This window comes from Triturus cristatus, chromosome 10, assembly GCF_964204655.1.
Source record: "Triturus cristatus chromosome 10, aTriCri1.1, whole genome shotgun sequence".
In the NCBI taxonomy this organism is placed as follows: domain Eukaryota; kingdom Metazoa; phylum Chordata; class Amphibia; order Caudata; family Salamandridae; genus Triturus; species Triturus cristatus.
Genome location: NC_140593.1, coordinates 960,984,774 through 961,004,410, shown reverse-complemented (window position 1 = coordinate 961,004,410; position 19,637 = coordinate 960,984,774). Strand labels below are relative to the sequence as shown.

At 41.2% G+C, this 19,637-nt stretch overlaps 1 protein-coding gene across 1 annotated transcript in view; it reads right to left on the bottom strand.

Moving 5' to 3' along the window:
- Positions 1–19,637, bottom strand: part of SYT17 (synaptotagmin 17) — a 680,897-nt gene that overhangs the window by 516,142 nt on the left and 145,118 nt on the right. The gene's annotated exons all lie outside the window — the stretch shown is intronic.

Genomic DNA, 19,637 nt, shown 5'->3' with positions numbered 1-19,637 from the left:
CTGTACCTGCTAATTATGGGAAATCTCTTGTATTTCTTCTTGATTCACAGGTGTGTCTGTCATCACATATAAAATATGCAGCAGCATACTGCTTTAATCAGTGGAAAATTCAGAAAAAAATACTATTTTTCCTCCTAATCTTAGTGAACAAGCAGTTGCCTCTTGTGTTTTATCAAGCTTATCTCACTCTAATCCTATTTACTCAGGCCTTCTTGAGCTTTGGCTACGTCAGTTTAAACGGGTGCAAAATGTTCTAGTAAGAGTAGCCCATAGATTAACAAGAAGTGACCGTATCACCAAGGCTGGATAGAAACGGAACATTTCATCTAATATCTTTTACCTTATGAATAACGTTTCTGGATTTAATTAGCTGCAAGACACTTCTTTAGATGATAGTTATACCTTTCAAAAGTCTTTTTTTCATGCATTCATTCATTCAATTCTAACAACATTGCCTTCACCAAGAGCTCAACACCCTTTTGGAAAAGAACTCTGAAGAAAATGTGACTCATTGCTAAAAAGAACAGACATACATTCCTGTGACATTCTGGCTCCGAAGAAAGGTCCAGCACAGGTCATAAAGCTTATGCTCAGTCTTAAAATGGCAAATAAATGGATGTAAAATGGGAAATCCATCAGGTCTAACCTCAACTACTGCATGGAGACTGCATCTGCACGATTGATCTACAGAATTCCTACTTTGACTTTCCAATTCCAAAGAAACATCACACGTTATTGGGGCTTATGAAGGCCATACTCTCCCTGATTCATTTGTCTGGGAATTATGCGATTATTCCTTCTTTGTATTCTTACCTTTGTTCGATATTGGATTTATGTCCTTCCTTCCATTCTTTGTAAAGCGCTCTGATATCCTTCGGGATCTTGTTCACGCTATATAAAACTTTATGAATAAATAAATACCCATTAACATTACAAAGTTCTTCCTTTTAGAATGAAGTCAGGGCAGAATGCTTTTGTAACTCATGTCAATGGGTGCTCCGCATCTCACAAAGCAGGGCCCGACTGGCTACCGGGCATTTTGGTGTGCTGCTAAGCTGGGGGGCTGCTTTTGTTGATGGGGACCTGCATGTGATTAAAACCATTTGTTTTGCTTTGTTTATTTAGAAGCACACACAGGTCCCCATCAACGAAATCGGCCCCCACCACAGTGAAATCAGCCCCCAGCTCGGCAGCACACCAAAACGCCCGGTAGCCACTTGGGCCCTGTCAGAATGATAAGGATTTTGTATACCCTTACCTGAACAACTGCTCCTAAAATAATCCAACTCTCAGCAGGTTCATCAGCACTTCTAGATGACTCTATTCATCCTACAGTTCTTGGGTCTAAGGGAAAACAGGGCAAAAGCAACAGGAGACCAATCCCAGTCCAACTAGTTCCTGAGAGTATTCCTAGATACTCAGCAAGCAAAAGTGCACTCTTCTGAGGAAAATACTTTCTTCTATCCATCTAAAGTGTTGCAGTCTGCTAAAGCCTTTGCATCCAACAACTCAGCAGATCTATTTTCTGCTGTGGTTCTTGGCATTGTGGATCTCCCTGGTCCCTCAAGCATGACCATGAATGAGACTATTGCAACAGTGTCTGAAGTATCAGTGATTGCAATTCTCAGGCCGCTGTTAGATCAGATTAAAGCTCACTTAAACTGCAATACTATTCCTCTCTTGGTGTTGTTGTTCAGAGAATGTTCTGAAAGGGATTCCATTGCTTCATATAAACCTTAAGTGATTGTATTGATGGATTCTTCCATTCTGGAAGGGGAAGCACACACTGATTGTCTACAGATTGACGGCACATGGTGTGAAAAGGGAGAAGTCTTACCGGATCAGTCTCGTAGAGTTTGTCTTGAAATCTTTTTTTTCAGGTATCAAGACAAACGCTCTTTTGATTGAGATAGACAACACAACAATGCATTATCTTAATAAACTGGGATGACTTGATCCAGAATTCTAGCTTTTATGTCTCAAAACATCTGGAACTGGTTGACTGATGGAGCTCTGTGCCTTCCAGCAGTTTAGCTTTCTGGAGTTCAAAACAAAACTCTTCTGTGAATGGAGACTTCCCCAGATAGAGCTAATCACATATGCAGAAAATAAAAAAAATAAAAAAAATACAAATTATGGTTCCAGATTTTAGCAACACAAGCACTTTAGGGAATACCTTTTTGATAAACTGGTTGAAGACGATTGTTTATAATCTTATAATTTACACTAATACCCGATTCCACCCATCATCACCAAAATGTTAAGAGTCAAGGCTCAGATGCTTTTATTTGCCTTGGAATGTCTGGGTCAGTAATCGTTCAACATCTACTATATCACTCAGAGTGTTCAGACAAGAGACTGCCTTATTTCCTATTAAGTTTCGCAGTTAGATCCTGCATCCCAACAGTCCATAGTTGAAATTGGTAGCCTGGCTCCTCAACTCTTATAATATGGACATTTATATCTTCTTCAATAATGTATAGATATCTTGAAGAAGGCTAGGCATTCTTCCTCAATGCAGTGCTATGCTTTAAAATGGAAAAGGTTCTGCATCAGTTGCACTCAGAATAATATTGGCCCAACTAGATGCCTGGAGGAGGTGGTACTTTATTATCATATCTATTTGGCCAAGGTGGGGCAGCAGTATTCCTTGATAAAGGTACATATTGCCGCCATTACTTCTTTACAACCTCTTTTTTGAGATTTCCTGTGATAAAAAAAATATTTTCTCCCAATTGAGGACCCCTTTCCTCCATGGGACTTTAATCTCATGCTCTTGAAATTAATGTGTCTTCCTTTTGAGCCAGTCCATAAACCTACCTTGTGGTGTTTTCCTTGGAGAGCAGAGGTCATGGGATTTAGGTATTGATCTGTACTGAACCATATACATTTTTCCATAAAGATAAAGTTGCTATAAGAATTCATTCAAATTTCATCCCAGCAGTAGTGTCAGACTTTTACATCAAACAGAATGGTTCCATTCAAACCCTTTTCCAAAATCACTCCTCTCAAGCAGATTCATCTTTATTCTCGGGATATTAATAGGGTTTTGAAGTGCTACCTGGATAAGACTAAAGATATTAGTTAGTCTAACCACATTTTTGTCAATTATGGGCATATTCAGGTGGGTTTAATCACGTTGAAATAGTCAATTTCCGGGTGGATTCTTTCTTGTATTGTTTTATCCTGTAATAATCCTAACAAAACTTCGATCCTGAATTAGAATTGTGCAAACAGGATACTCCGTCGTAAATAAGACAGAGTGTACTTATCAGCCAAACTCTTGGTCTGCCGAACTCGTTTCTAAACGAGCTAACCGCAAGGTTTCTGGTGACAGAGAGTCCAATTGGCTAAGTCGACGGACTGCTTTTTCTGGTGGCCTGACAGAGAAAGGGCATTACACTACCCACCCTAGTTACGTGGATGGTGTAACATCTTATTTTCTGTCATGTCTTTTTTTCTGTCTGTCACATCCGGAAAAGCCCTTTGGTATCTTGAATGTAATTGCTGTGATGATGCTTCCTTCCAAAATACAGGGATGACACTGGCCCAGTGGGCCTCTCTAAATCTGATGGATGGAAGTCATTCAGGATGTTGGAGATAATGTCCTCCGCCACCCTGACGGACAGAGTACCATCCATCAATCTTAAAATCAGGCCTTTTTGTATGGTAAACCAAGGATCCATTCTACTTTGGGTAAAGTGGCTACTCCTGCATTACTAAGTAAAGTATCCATTTCTGAAATATGTAAAGCAGCCACTAGGAGGCTCCTCATACCACAACAAGGCTTTATTGTCTTGACTTGGATTTAAAGGCAGATTCCCAAGTGGACCAAGCCTCATTATAGAATCTATGCAGATGGAGAAAGGTTTTCTTTGTCTTCCTCGCTGCATTCTACAGGTATGAGATTACTACTGTATTTAGTGCATGTAATTATCTATAAAAGCTCCCTGCAATCCTAGTTTTCCTCCAAGGGAATCTTAATTAAAGTCATGGGTAGATAACTATTTCTTCTTAGATGTCTATTGTAAAGGTGCCTACCAAGCAATGAATTCCAGTTGAAACATTGATGTATTGATGAGCATGGTCAGCAGTAGCACTTGGGCTCAGTTAAGGTCCAGGTCATCTATAAAACCCTCTTCAATGCTGTACTACCTGGATCTTCTACCATCCTATTCACTTTTATTTCAGGTATTATAGCCTCTAAGTGAAGTTCTGTATTGAAAAGCAGGAAATCGTAAGCTATGCATGTGCTCAGTATGTTTTGGGTGAATAATTCCCCCCAAGAAACTTTCCTTATTAGATAATTCTCCATCTAAAACTGGATTTTCATTGGATTTCTTTCCCACAAAATCCACTTTAATTCACAGATTTAAAACACGCTATGAACTTTCCAGAGGAAACCTTTTTGCAACTATACACACACACACACACCCACACACACACACACACACACACACAAATCTGATAATGAACTTTCATACAAAAAAATCCCTTTCCAGAAGTCTAGTGACCCTGAAGATTGTAAAAAGTATTATAAATGCAAAAACATCTTGTTTTTATTTTAGAAATTGGAATCATCTTAGTCATTGTTATGAAGAATTTTGCTGAACTGGTGTATATGTGGTTCAAGAAGGCAAGGAAGACTTGGGGCTTGCCAAAATGAAGAGCAGACAGAATCACTTGCTATTGCTAGATAAGGATAGACAACACAGAATTCAGAACTATACCCATCTGCATCTGGACCAGTGATACTCCATAGATGGTGGATACATTTACATGAGCTCTCCTTTGCTTTACTTGATGCATAATAGCTACACGTTCATAGCAACACCATATGACCATGCACAGACGACCAAATACTTCCCACGAACACAACACTGGGCCCACACACTCCCTCTCGATCCATACACTATCACCTCAGGCATGCACACTGTTCCACCCACACAGTTCAACCCAAACACTCCCATGGAAAAGCATGTAATGTGTCCACAAATGCACATCAACACTCATCAGGCGTATGACATATAAATGCAACTGAAATGCAATACAACACAGAGTGATGACTTCAACTTCCGTTTTGATAGGGCCAAACTATTATGAAGCTTCCTAACTTTATGAATCAATTAATGACAAAAATGCCCCCAATAAGTGGTGGCAGATAAAGGCAATGCACAGGTTTCTGAAGTGCTTAGGTTCAGCTTAACCTTGCCCTATGAATATTAGTCATATTTAATGCAGGCTTGCCGAGGACAAAGTATACATGACTTATTAAAATAAATTCCATACTGCTATTAAATAATGTATTTTATACTAAAAATGTGCAAGTGTTACAGAATAATACAAACTGTAACTGCAAAAGTAGAGATACTGGATAAAATTTCGTATTTTTAATTCAAAGGCCAGGTTAGATAGTTAAGATGAATTTAAATGTCACTTCAGCCATTATCCTGTTATAATCTAATTAGCCAATCTAATTTTTGTGACTGGGACTTCTAGGAGCCGCATGTGAAACCATGAGTCTCTGCCCAGGCCGGTGCTTCAGTGATGTATGGCAACACCACTGATTCAGTTGGTGCCAAATTACAATAAAAACATTTTCTTTCCTTTTTTCTGGGTGGTATGATGCATCAAAGGCAAAGTGCATTTTTGCTTAGAGCACTGACAATGTTTGTAATGCTCAGGGGTAATAAATTGATAGAAACAGCCCAGTTTACATAAAGGGGGACCAGAAAGACTGTAAGACCAACACACATATTTAGAGTGTGGGAGACAGGGGGTGCCTATACTAAACTTGATGTTCCTCTGCTTTATGTAGACTTGGGGTGACGGCCATGTTTCTGACAGCAAAGCCTACAATTGTGTCGCAGGGTGACATCTTTGAGTGGCAGTGCGAATGACAGTGAACCGTTGGTGAAGGAACATCAAACCGTCTACCCTACTGAGCGCAGATATTCTGACATTTTTTTCATTTACTGTCCCAACAGGAAATATGATAAATAACCTTCCCCACCCCCACCTCCCACACATACACTGAGAAAAAGCTCCCCGTGTGGTAGGGGCTAAGATTTTTTTGTTTGTTTTTCAACAACAATCGCTTTGGGAGTTACCTTATTGAAGATTAAAAACAATCTGCTGTGCGAGTGCCATCTTAAAAACCATAGTGGCGGCTCTTCTGAAGGCAAACAGAACTCCACCTGCCTGGCAGAGTTTCTCAATATGTCAGGCTGAACTCTGCCGGGGTAACAAAGTACAAGCTTCGGCTGACGTGGCAGAACAAAGTGCACCCCGCCAAAGCTTAAATACGCCCCTAAATGCTTCAAAGTTTCTCTCCTCATGGATGCCACCATTTTGTATGGGGGAGGGGGTTATTTCTCCTTTCAATTTCGTCCTGCGCTATTTTGACACTCCTGGTCGATACATAATTCCTTCTTAGGTTAGCATGAATCAGCCTGTACATGTATTTTTCAGAACCAGGAGATATTTTTATCTGCATATTAAAGGATCAAGCCCCTTCACTCATATCAGTTTGAAAGGATATGGCACACGTTACATGTCTCTATAGATCTAGGCAGAGGTGATGAAACCAGCGTGCCTTGGGACTCATTTAGTCCCTCCTTTATTTTTCCACTTTTTCTTAAGCAAAATAGAAAAGGTGCCTTATCAGAACACTGCCCCATAATAAAGCTGAAAAATCAAAGCCATTTCTCTTGGGCCATTTTGCCAGAAAAATGTCTAAAGTACCATATGTTTCAAAGAACCCCGGGTTATAAGAGGAGTGGAAACAAGGAGACGAGGTGCAATTAAAGGGTACTATACTACCAGAAGAGTGGAAAGAGTTTGAATTTAAAACTGATAATTGTGTGTTATTCCATTACATTTTTTCTAGTTTTTCTATGCTATACTATGACGTCATGCTATGTTTCGCGATTATTTTTATATTGCTTATACCTCACTTAGGGACAGATGTATCAAGCCTATTTGCATTCGCAAACAGGCCTGATTTGTAGAATCAGGCTGTTTGCAAATGCAAAAAGACATTTTGGTATATATGAATTGCAATATGGTAACGTAACTGAGTCGCTATTGGGATTGTGAATGCATACCAATTAGTGTTTTAAAAGGGCGTTTTTAGGCCGTTCCTTCCAAATACCGAATTGGAATGGTATGTATTATTGTTTTGAGACCCAATTCTGGTCGCAAAACAGTAATACTTTGCCACCAATTCCAAATTAGTGGTTACCAATTTGAGAATGTATAAAATAATATTTTTTAAGAGTAGGCAGTGATCAAAAGAACCATTGCCAGCTCTTGAAAAATGAAACCTAAAAGTTTAATTTTTCTTTTATAAAACACATCCCAGCTTCATTTAATGAAAACAGGCTGCATTTCAAAAGAAAAAAAATGCTTTATTGAAATGCAATCATAGACTTGGTGGTCTGCTGACCCCAGCAGGCCATCATCACTGTGAGTGCAGGCCATTCCCAATGATTCGCTAAGCGTGACCTACCGCATGAATATTAATGAGGTATGTGTATTCGCAACACACTGGGAATCGCAAAATGTGTCTAAGACACATTTGTCCATGAGTGTTTGCGATTTCCTCATTTTGAATCGCAAAAATTCGCAATTAGGAAATTGCCAACTGACTTTTTGTACATCTGGCCCTGGATTGCCAGAATTACATGGTGCCATTTGGTAACTTTATAGATGTGATCTTGGGAAAAGCTGCAGAAAAACTCAACATGACATGCATGCTTAAACTGTGAATGTAAAAAAAAATTATATTGTTAAGGGTAAATTGTGACAAGTATGCCTTAAGTATCATAATTATTATTTTGAGTTTCAAATAGTGTTAGCTAGACCAGAAGGTCTCAGAGCCCTTCCCATGTTATGTGATAACGTTTACAAGAGGAACATAAGAGTCATATTTGACCAATACAGCATTAAGTGCTTATACTAATAAAAACCCCGGCCTTAAGAACTGAGAGACTGAGGTGAAATTATTTAATAAGCATGATATCTGTCAGGCCCGGAGAGAGAGTGTGAGAGAGAGATAAAGAGACAGAGAGAAACATTAAGCGTGAAAGCGAGGGAGACAGCAAAAGGAGAATAAGGAGGGTGTCTGCGTCACAGCGAGAGACAGAGTTAAAATAATAAACAAGACAGGAAAAGAGCGGGGGACGAAAGAGACGGAAAAAAAGACACTAGAGAGAAGCTTACTAAAACAGCCAGCCTCCTTTCTGAACACTGCTCTTCTAACAGAGGCTTTCTCAGCCTTTCAGAAGCACCTGCCATTCATTAAATTTTTCGCAAGGCCTGTCAACTTCAATTCCCACTTCTGTGCCTGAGATTTGCGGATTTTCCTTATAGGCGCCACTTGTGTGTGCTTGCAAGGCACATGCTTCATCAATAATTCAAATTTGAGGCCTGATCTAACTGGAACCAGAACACCAAAATGCAAAGGTACCTAGAAAGGTTGCCCTGAGTACCTTGTGTTTATTTGCCAACTGATAACAGTTCTGCTTTCAGCTGTTCTGCAAAAGGACTCTTAGACAAGAGCTATTGAGGTCCATGATTGTGGGTCTGCATTAGAGTTTGGTGGATGGAGCACAGTCTTCAGGATGGCTGAGAACATAACCTCCATCACCCTGATGGACTATCGCCTGCCCAATTTAGAGATGCCCAGCGGCCCAGAGGACATCTGTGTACATTGATGGGAACCACTTTCATCCTTTCAATGTACTCAAGGTTTGCTGGATGGCTGTTGTCAGTTTTGACGAAATTCCACCAAACATTACATTTTTTTTGTTCTTCGTAAACAATCTTCCAAAGTAGGAGTTTGGATTTGAAAAATAAAAACGAATGACTCCCCATAGCTGGAGTTTTTCCCAGAGAGTGAGGGGTCATTTTTTTCCTGCCCCTCGCCACCAGGTTTCTCTTGCAGTGACAGACAGAAAAAAAACCAATTACACTTTCCAATCTAAATACGGCTGGTGGTGCAATATTCCTTCTCTGACGGCTCCTACTCGTTGGCCCATCAAAGGAAGTATTCCATCAAAGGAGTCTAAAGGGGCTCTTTCAAAGGAATACCTATGGTCTGCCCATTTCTAAATGAGGTAGATGGAACAAGGTTTTGGCAGGCAGGGTACTCCGTTGTACTGGGGCGTCATGAAACCCAGGCTGCAGAAGCTAAAATGGGGGTGGGGTTCTTGATGGACTTCTTCTGTCTGTTACTCGGCAGACAAACACTTATAATTAATGTGAAAGGGTGGGTGGGTGAATAAGGGGGAACTAAAGCATATATGTAAGCAAGGATGTGTTAGTGAAAGGGTGGGTGGATGGATAGTGGACGGATAGATGGATGAACGGACAGCCTGACGGATGAGTGAAAGGATGAATGGATGGATGAGTGAGTGAAAAGATGGATGGATGGATGAAAGGGTAAATGGATGGGTGAAGGATGGGTGGATGGGTAAGTAAATGAATGGATGGCTTAGTGAAAGGGTGGATGGATGGATGGCTGGATGGATGGATGGATGGAGGGATGGATGGAAGAATGGATGGATGGATGGATGGATGGATGGATGGATGGATGGATGGACAAAAGGATGGATTGATGAGTGAAAGGATTGTTGTAAGGATGGATAAGTGAAAGAATGGATGATGAATAGAAGGAAGGGTGGATGGATGGATGAACGATGAATGGGTGGAAGGGCGGACGAATGATGAGTGAAAGGATGAATGCATGGGCAGATGAGTGAAAGGGTAGATGGATGAGTGAAAGGATGGACAGATGAGTGAAAGGAAGGATGGATGAATGAGTGCCTGGATGGGTGGAAGATTTGATGGATGAGTGAAAGGATGGATACCTAAGCGAAAGGCTGGATTGAAGGATGAGTACAAGGGAGGATGGATGGATGAATCGATGGATGGATGGAGTGAAAAAGGGGTTGGGTGTAGTGAAAGGGTGGATGGATGGGTGAGTGGATCGATGGCTGAACGGATGGACAGATGGATGAATGAAAAGGTGGATGGAGGGAAGGATGAGTGAAAGAATGGATGGATGGATGGATGGATGATGGGTTTGATGGATAGGTTGGGAGATGGATGGATAGGTTTGTATATAGATGGGTATAAAGATAACAAGAGGGGTTGGAATAGTGAAAGATTGAAATATGAATGAAAGAGTGAATGGACGACAGAATTTAAATGTGAAATGGTGGATAACAGCGGGCGGATGGAAGTATGACAGGATGGAGAGACAAGAGGGGCATTTCTGGGGAGGGCTGTAATTACTAGCTTCACTTGCTTGGTGCCATAAGAGCTTTGGTTCAAAGTAGGCGGAATTTTCATTTCCTGGCTACTCCCTTGCCATCGCATTAGTGACAGAGAACCCTATCTGACAAGCTCTAAATCAGATAGTAAACCCTTGCTGCATAATATGCAGTTTTGAACTAAAACAATTTTTGTTTCTAGCTCAAACAAATATAATAGTACTGATAACACTGCATATGGGGTGCCACTTAACTCCTGACACTTCACAAAAGGTAGCTGGTCGCCACCTCTCAACTGTTTATTGTTGCTTTCAACCATTATGGAAGTGGGAAACCATTGCAAGATGTCTACAATACCCCCAGTCTGTGGCCTGGGAGAATGGTGCTTCTGTTCAGCAAAAAAAAAACAGAAAGCCTCTATTGAAATGTAATTCGAACACATGGCAAGGAAAGATTCTCACTTGGCCACATAAAAACATAGTTTACTGTTGATGCAAATTCATGTTACAAGCGTACGCTTTCACCCTGAGTATCACATACCTATCATTACTGCTTGTTTCATTGAATATTCGAGGGAAAATTGTCCAACACAATTACGATTGAGTGGGTACTTTCACTTTCTAGTGTACTACTGAATGTTAACCCCCAGAATATTGTGGCACAATAATATTAAGGACAGACTGCAAAAGACAAAAGATTGAATGGTAAGTGCATATAGGAAAGTATAGATTTACTATTCCTAACGCTACGTCTATGTGCATTTAAGATATGTGTACCATGGAGGTACATTTATGTTGAGTTACATATAGAAAATATAGATGTAGCTATCCCTATATTTTATCAATAGTTTGTTCTCGATATTGTGTCTCATTGAGCTCCTGGGATCGATATTCAGCATGCACATTTTACTGCCTGCAGTTTTTTGCAGCGTGCGATATTAGTGCATGAGCTAAAATCCCACATAATAAAACCTCACAGTATTATTGCATTGCACAGTTTTACTTATAATCATTCCTTTTCTGCAGCCTTTACTTCTCAACATTAATCTTTATCAAGGTTTCTTGTGTAATTTTGCCACGCAACTCAAAATGATGATCATAGTGTTCTCTAGGCACCAGGTATTTTAAGGGGGCACTGAACGTCCAGAAGAAGCCCCAACATTTTACATTATGTTTGATGATCTGATAACTTGAGCAGTAAAGCTCCTTCTACTGAGGCAAATACTAAATAAAAATGCAATGTGTAATGGTGTGTTGCATGACAGTTAAAGTATCAACACAGAGTAAACCTGAAAGTGAAAAAGGAGTTAAAACATAAATAGGATACTCAGAATAAATGTGTCACATTTTATTATGTGAAGGTACTATTGTATATGTTTAACAAAAACTGTTTTACTCTGGAAGGTAAAAAAAAATGTCTTAACATGACATTCCTGTTTTTCCAAGCACAACAAAGGTGCCGATCACGATCCGGTAAAAAATTTCCCCGTGCGACTCGTATCCGGTCTTTTTACCGTACGAATCGTACAAGTGCCGTACGAACTGGCAATCACGATTCGCATGGTAAAAAGTCCATACGAACCGCATTGGGAATCATTCCCCACACGTCCTCGGGTCGGAAAATGTGTCCGACGCGTCCTCGTACGATTTACCGTACAAATGTGAAAGGTGAAGTCCGACCGAGGAATCACGATCCATCCCGTGCGTCCGAGGTTACAACCGGATGGAAAAAACACCGTCCGCACCGAACTCCCATAGCAACCATGGAGACGTGCCCGCATACGCGCCGACCCCCCCCAGCCCCCGTACGTACGTGCCGACCCCCCCCAGCCCCCATAGGTACGCGCCGACCCCCCCCAGCCCCCGTAGGTACGCGCCGAACCCCCCTGTATGTACACCCGTGTACGTGTCGAACCCCCCGTGTACGTTTGAGTCGAACCCCCCGTGTACGTTCGAGTCGAACCCCCGTGTACGTTCGAGTCGTACCCCCAACCGTGTACGTTCGAGTCGAACCCCCCCGTGTACGTTCGAGTCGTACCCCCACCCGTGTACGGGTGGGGGTACGACTCGGGGGGGTTCGACTCGAACGTACACGGGGGGGGGTTCGACTCGAACATACACGGGTGGGGGTACGACTCGAACGTACACGGGGGGTTCGACTCGAACGTACACGGGGGGTACGACTCGAATGTACACGGGGGGGTACGACTCGAACGTACACGGGGGGACTCGAACGTACACGGGTGGGGGTACGACTCGAACGTACATGGGGGGGTTCGACTCGAACGTACACGGGTGGGGGTACAACTCGAACGTACACGGGGGTTCGACTCGAACGTACACGGGGGGTTCGACACGTACACGGGTGTACATACACGGGGGGTTCGGCGCGTACGTACGGGGGCTGGGGGGGACGGCGCGTATGTACGGGGGCTGGGGGGGGTCGGCACGTACGTACGGGGGCTGGGGGGGTCGGCGCGTACGTACGGGGGCTGGGGGGGTTGGCGCATACGTACGGGGGCTGGGGGGGTCGGCGCGTACGTACGGGGGCTGGGGGGGGTCGGCGCGTACGTACGGGGGCTGGGGGGGGGTCGGCGCGTACATACGGGGGCTGGGGGGGGTACGGTGCGTACCGGGCCACCTACTCTGGTCGATTCGCGCCGTACTTCGCTTTTCCGGCACTTTTTGGGTGCCGTGAAAATATTGCCGTCCGGACTGCTGTCGGTTCGAATCGTAATTCCTGGGTCGTGAAACGCTGCCTGAAAGCGTCCCGACGTCACGTCGCAGCATTCCCGGATCACATTCGTATGTATATTTTCGTCGGTCGGTGTTTTTTACGATTCGTACGGAAATGGTGTTTCCGTGCGAATCGTAATTCCATGTCTGTAAAGTTTTACGACTGGGTACGAGTCGGACGGGGAAAACGCTCCAACCGACGGTTCGTACCCGGTTTTTACCGGATCGTAATCGGCACCAAAGTGTCTGGTTTACAGATTGGGAGATGAGACACTTTGGTGAAAAGTGGCGGTGCTCATAAGCCTTAAATATTTTTTTTTGTTTATTAGAGTGTCTATTGATTTATACACTTTCGAGCCGCCATATTCAGGGTGTATAGATACTTACACTCCAATAAGGGCGCAAGGAGCAGTATGTGGGGGCAGGACAGGAGGTTTACCCCCTTACCATCATAGATGTTTGTAGAAGTGCTCTCCTAATTTTGAATCATGTTTATATTTGAGCATTCTTATGGCATATGGACTCCGCACCACCTGACTGTGACATTATTGCGTACATGTGGCAGATTAATACATTCCACAAAGTTCCCTAAGTGCCTATAACGACTAGTAATTAAAAAATATATATATTAGGGCTTGTCCTTAATAGTGCCAAACCTTGGACTCTCTTGCTAACTTAGCAGCTTCTTCATTACCAAGAGTTGATGCAGGACTGAAAATTGATCCTGGAGCAGGTCTTCTTAAACCATAACTATTCCCCAGTACTAACATGTACGTAAGCAATGTTATACAAGGTGGAGGGCACTCCGAGGTAGTGTTTGAGCTGGGGTAAACTCAGAGGGTCTGAGGTGATCCAGTCGATAAGAACCTGGGAATGTCCTCCCATTTAGATAATATTGATATTGTAAATTATATCCTTAAAATCTTAGGGGAAATCCTCAAAAAAGTTTCTAAGATGGTGTACTTTTCATGGGACTTTTTAGGTGGAAGTATTGAAGAGACGTACCTTTTGCATTTTTGTCAGTGATAAAACTCTTCCATTTTGTCACAAAGAAATGTATTTTAGTGGATATCTGATTTCAGATGTCACAAAAAGTTGTGCATGAAAAGGGTGATAATAGATTTTGGTCACACTTTATAGTATTTGTTGATGGTGTCATTCATAGGAATTGTGGTGAGCTGTAACAAGATTTCACCCTGTGAAAAATGCTGATCTTCTGCTTGGATTCAATGACCCGTGATTGAGAGAAAACAGCTATCTCTCATGAGAATCTCATGGAAATTATGCTAAGGTGTCCAGAAGCTAATACAAGGACACATTTTCTTTAAATTCACAAATATATTTCCCAGTTGTATGAGAAAAATTCTGACGTGCTTTCAGCAGCAGCCTGTCAGTTAACTCCCGAGTGTTCTATGCAGCCTCACCACAGATTTCTAATGAGAAACTAGAGAACTAACATTTTATATGAAAGTCAAAGGTGAGGCCTTCAGAACGTCATTTTACTGAAATAGGAGTGGGTGACTTTAATGTCTGTCCTATGGAGCAGACTGAAGTAAATGAGCACTTAGGTGTTGATGCTGATATGAAAACAGCTGTTTACAAAATGTGAGAGGGAAGTATGGGCTTTCTAGTCCTATATGACATAACATATATATTTGTTTTAATCTAAGCTTAATTAATGTGCGATTGCAACCTAAGCCCACCATCCCCTTTTAACCATCTATTTCTTTAGACTATCCATGCTCACTGTCAGTTAAAAACTCCTTATATCTAAAATAGTAACCTTTTAAAAAAATGAAAGGTTTTATTTTTTTTTTAAATCTTCCACTTAAATGTATGTAAATAGTTTTTTTAGAGCTGCTGGAAGATATTTGGAGACAGACTTCGCTTTAAAATGAATATATTTATTCTCTTATGAGTAATAACTCCCATGCATAGGGTTTGCTATTTGAACACTTATTTTTCCTTTTTATTTTTCCCCATCTCCGTTTCACAGTAGTTGCATCTCCTTGGATGAATGCACACTGGCTTTAAATTCATTTTTATTATGAGTTTACATAGGAAAATAATGCAATACACTTATAAAAACATGTTTTTATTTATAAAAATGTTCTATATTCAACTTATAATTGGCTACACTCAAAGTTAATCAATTAAACATGTTTTAAAATAAGTAAAATTATAAATCAGAGATGAATGAGGCTACTATTTTAACACGCAGTGGAAACTCTCATGAACTTTACAATCTTCACATTTTAAAAACGTTAATACACACATGCCGAAAGGAATGTTTTCGGAGGCTCCTTTATTTCAGGCATTTTTGGCAGCAGAGATTAGAAACATTTTAAGTTCAACTTTCTGCATAAGAAAGTGAATGATTCTAAAGCTGTTTTCTCAAGCACCATGTCTCCCTGTGTCTCACATTCTGCGAGCTAGGGCAACATGTAGTTTTTAATTAGAACACAGATATTCACAAGCAGCTGCAATGGGAAAAAGGTATGGCGATATGTGGATTGATACTGTAATGAGACTTGTTTCAGGTACTACTATTAATCTTATTGGTAGATACTGAGAAGCTAAGAGCCAATCAGAATGTAGGTTTTTTGGTAGTGTACAGCTCTCTGATTTTGAATTGGACAATAGACATAAGACCGAATTCATGTATAAAGGCAGTGGGAAAATGAAGACTGCCTATCTTCAGGAAGTAACTACGAACATATAATGCATGATATTGAATTTGCTTTACAAGCAGCTGCACGTCCAGACCCCAAATACTTGTCCCCATTCATAAATTCTAAAAGGGTGACATTGCATACTTTGCCGTCTATCAAGGGATGAGCTCTATTTTCAAAGACAATGGAGCAATAATGCCATGTGTACAATATGTCCCCCTAGTTCATTTAACCTATTCAAAGACCCATACACAAAAGGTAGGGCCCTCACTTTTACAATCATGAGACTTAGAAAACCATATAGATTACAAAGAGAACATTATTCCTGTGTGAAAAGAAGGAAACAATGAAACAAAATCAGCCATCTCTCACCACTTAAACATTACAGTAAAATTCTTTAAATAAAATTAAATGTTGAATGTTGACCGATAATGAGAACACATACTTTAAAATAATATGAAATTAGTTCATATGCAAGTGACCATCATCTTATGGATTCAAACAACAAAATAAAATATCTAATCCATGCACACTCATATCTGCTCATACCGAATTGGTATGAAAGGATACCGAAGGAGTACATAAAAATCAATTAGATAGTATGGTGTTTCGTGAAATCTTCTTATCTAAAAGCAACAAAGGTTGTGAGATTCTTGTAAAATAACCCTATCTAGTTATATCTGAGAACTCCTTAGACAGTATACAGCTTATGCATCCAACATAGCTCAGGTCTGAGAAATCCTATTGTTGGTTGAAGGGGGGGGGGGGTCCCCTATTCAAGCAACAACCACATTTCCAATCAGGATGAATCACAAATATCCCAAAATTAACCTTTGTTTAACCCTCTGGCAACTTGGCACACAAATCAGCCAGGCTTTATTACAAACAAATAAAGGTAAAACACAACACAAGAAAAATCACACACAAATTTTGAAAAATAGAGCAAAATTAAATGAATACATCATGACCAAAATGACAAAAATAATCAGTAGAACTTGATGTATGAATTTTTAAATTTTTATGTATGATTTAGCACATAAAAGATCAAAGCGCCAGTCGCGGACTTCTAGTTCAGCGAGACTGGATAATAGTGGAAAAATATGGCTGACCACTATAGAGCATGGGTCGGCTACAAATAGTGGTTTGGGCCCAGTCAATGCTTATCTTCAGACCTAGAAGAAATAAGAAAAATATTCAGAGAAAGTTAAATTCAGTGAGGCATGGCTGCAGGCAGTGTCCGTGGAGGGAGTGTCGTTGTCGGGGAGCAGCTGGACAAAGGTGCGGTGAAGATTTATATATTTGAACATAGTTACTTTTTTGAAAGTCAAAAATCTCCAGCAGGACGAGGCAAGAGCCTGTAGCTGACAAGAATTTCTTTGAGCCAGATCCCCCTTTGGCGAAGGACCATTGAGCAGGATTTGCTGCTGTGGAGAAGAACGTAGCAGGAGCTGCCATGAAGTATGGCCGGCCGATGATGCACCTAGGGCGGGGAGACGAGCAGGTTGGCCATGGTCTTTCCTCAGTTCTCAGAGCAGTTTTTAGTCAAAAATGTTCTAAGACTCAAATTTTGAAACATTGGCTATCCGGGCACCGTTTGCTCCACCACTGAGGATCCAACATTGGAGGGGCACCACTTGGGGGGTTTAGAACTCACTCAGGATGGGTCCAGGTATGGGTACATGATGGAGGGAACCTTTTCTGTCCCTGAGGCTTTGAACAGGAGGCCAGCAAACTAGTCCTTGAAGTCACGGTAGCTCTGGGTGCAAGTGATGAAACAGGGCACAAGCAGCAGAGTAGGTCTCTGAGGGTCAAGGCAGTCTCTAGGCAGCAAAGCAGTCCTTGCAGGTGCAGCAAAACAGTCTTGCGGAGAATACAGCAGGCCACAGCAGCAGCAGTCCTCTGACAGTCCTTCCGTAGGTACAGCAAGTGAACTGAAGAGCGGGTCTGAGAGTCTCTTTTTATACATGGTGCCTTTTTTGAAGTAGGAGAAGTTTCAAGAGAATTCCCTTTGAAGTTCTTGAAGTTTCCTGACTCCCCTGCCCTGGCTCCAATATGGCTGCATAAACAATGCAGGAGTGACAAGTTCTTTGTGTGAAGTGAGAGCAAAGACTATCCAGTTGCAAGTGGAGTTGTGTTCAACTCCAACTCCCCTATCCTCTTAGTTGATAGCCTAGCCCTGGCACACTAATCCCTCTATTGTGTGGCTGTCTGGGGGGATTAAACAAAATCCAAATAGTTTAGGGCAGAAAATGGCAACTTTCTAGAAGTAGCATTTTCATAACTGTAACTTGAAATCTGACTTTACCATTTATGACGATTTTTAATTATACTTTCCAAGACACTAAACATGAAATGCTAACCTGTTTCCAGTCAAACTTTAGCACTTATTAAATGTAAAAAGGCAACCCAATGTTATCGTATGGGAGAAGTAGACCTCAATGTAGTGAAAAACAAATGTATTGTTTTTTCAATACCAGGACATTTAAAACATAAAATTATATGACCAACCGTTTAATTAAAATGCACCCTGCCCTACGGGCTACCTAGGGCCTACTTTAGGGGTGAAGCATATACAATAAAAGGGGACTTTAAAGCTTGGCAAGGTGATTTTATTGCCAAGTCGAATTAGCAGCTTAACACTGCATTCAATCTCAAATGGCAGACTCAGGACATGTTTTAAGGGGCTACTTAAGTGCTGCAGCCCGACTAGAAGAATTTAATTTACAGGCCCAGGTTATATGGTATATGAAATAACGAAGCTTTTATTCGGGTAGGAAGCTTTATTAGAACACTTCACACAACATCCATGGCCCAGAATGACAGTTGGGCTCAGGGAGCTTACAATAGAATCCTCGCAACGTTCTTGGGAGAGCAGAATAATAAGGGAGGGAGAAACAGAAGGAACCATAATGGAGGTAAAAGGGGAACAGATTAATTACAATACATCTCCTTCCTTAAGGGACAACAAAATACATAATGACAATAACAACTACAGTTATCAACCCAAAAGTTAAGCCATACTATAATCATTGTGCCACAACGTTTTTTTACATTGGTTCCTAAGAAACCTCTTTTCAAGTACAGTGATAGGTTTGTCGTTTATCTGTGATCCATGTTCCACAGAGGAACCTTGTACATCTATGCTGTTATCTCTAACAACTCTGTCAAAACTCCACACCTGTCCGTCATCAAGACGTACTACATGTTTGAACACTTTACATATACTCTTCTTCTCAGAAATCTTTGAATAACCAGAATGGACAGATCTTGGCAATTGTATTCTTACCACGTCTCCTTCTTTCCAATTCTTATTCTTTTCTGATACTTTACAGTTATACCTGTTGACATATTTCCTTTGATGCTCTTGGATCTTCTCACTTATCTTACTTCGATCTACCTCCTCAACATTATTACCAACTAGCCACAGAGGACTTAACTTGGTGCCAGGTTCTCTTCATTTGGGAGCTTTGAAGGGTGACACTTTGGTGACTGAATGAGGGGTTACCAAGTAAGACCCGGTCATTTCATCCAACTCTTTCTTAATATTTGTTCCTCTGTTAATATTCAATTGGATACAATCTTTAATCATACGGTTTACTCGTTCTACTAAGCCATTAGCCCTTGGGCAATACAGGGCAGATCGCAGATGTTTTACTGAAACTTTTTGTAAAAACTCTTTCATCAGTGATGAAGTGAATTGGACCCCATTGTCTGTTATTAGAGTCTGGGGCACTCCTTCACTTCTAAATACATCCTGAAGGAAAGAAATGACAGTGCTGGTGACAACACTCTCTACAGTTTTGATGACTACCCATTTAGAATGGTAATCTACTAATGTCAAAATAAACCTTCCACCTAGACCTTTGACATCAATAGGACCTATAATATCCAAGGCCAACTTGTTCCAAGGGACCTTGGGCATTTCTACAGCAGAAACCTGACCTTTGTGTAAT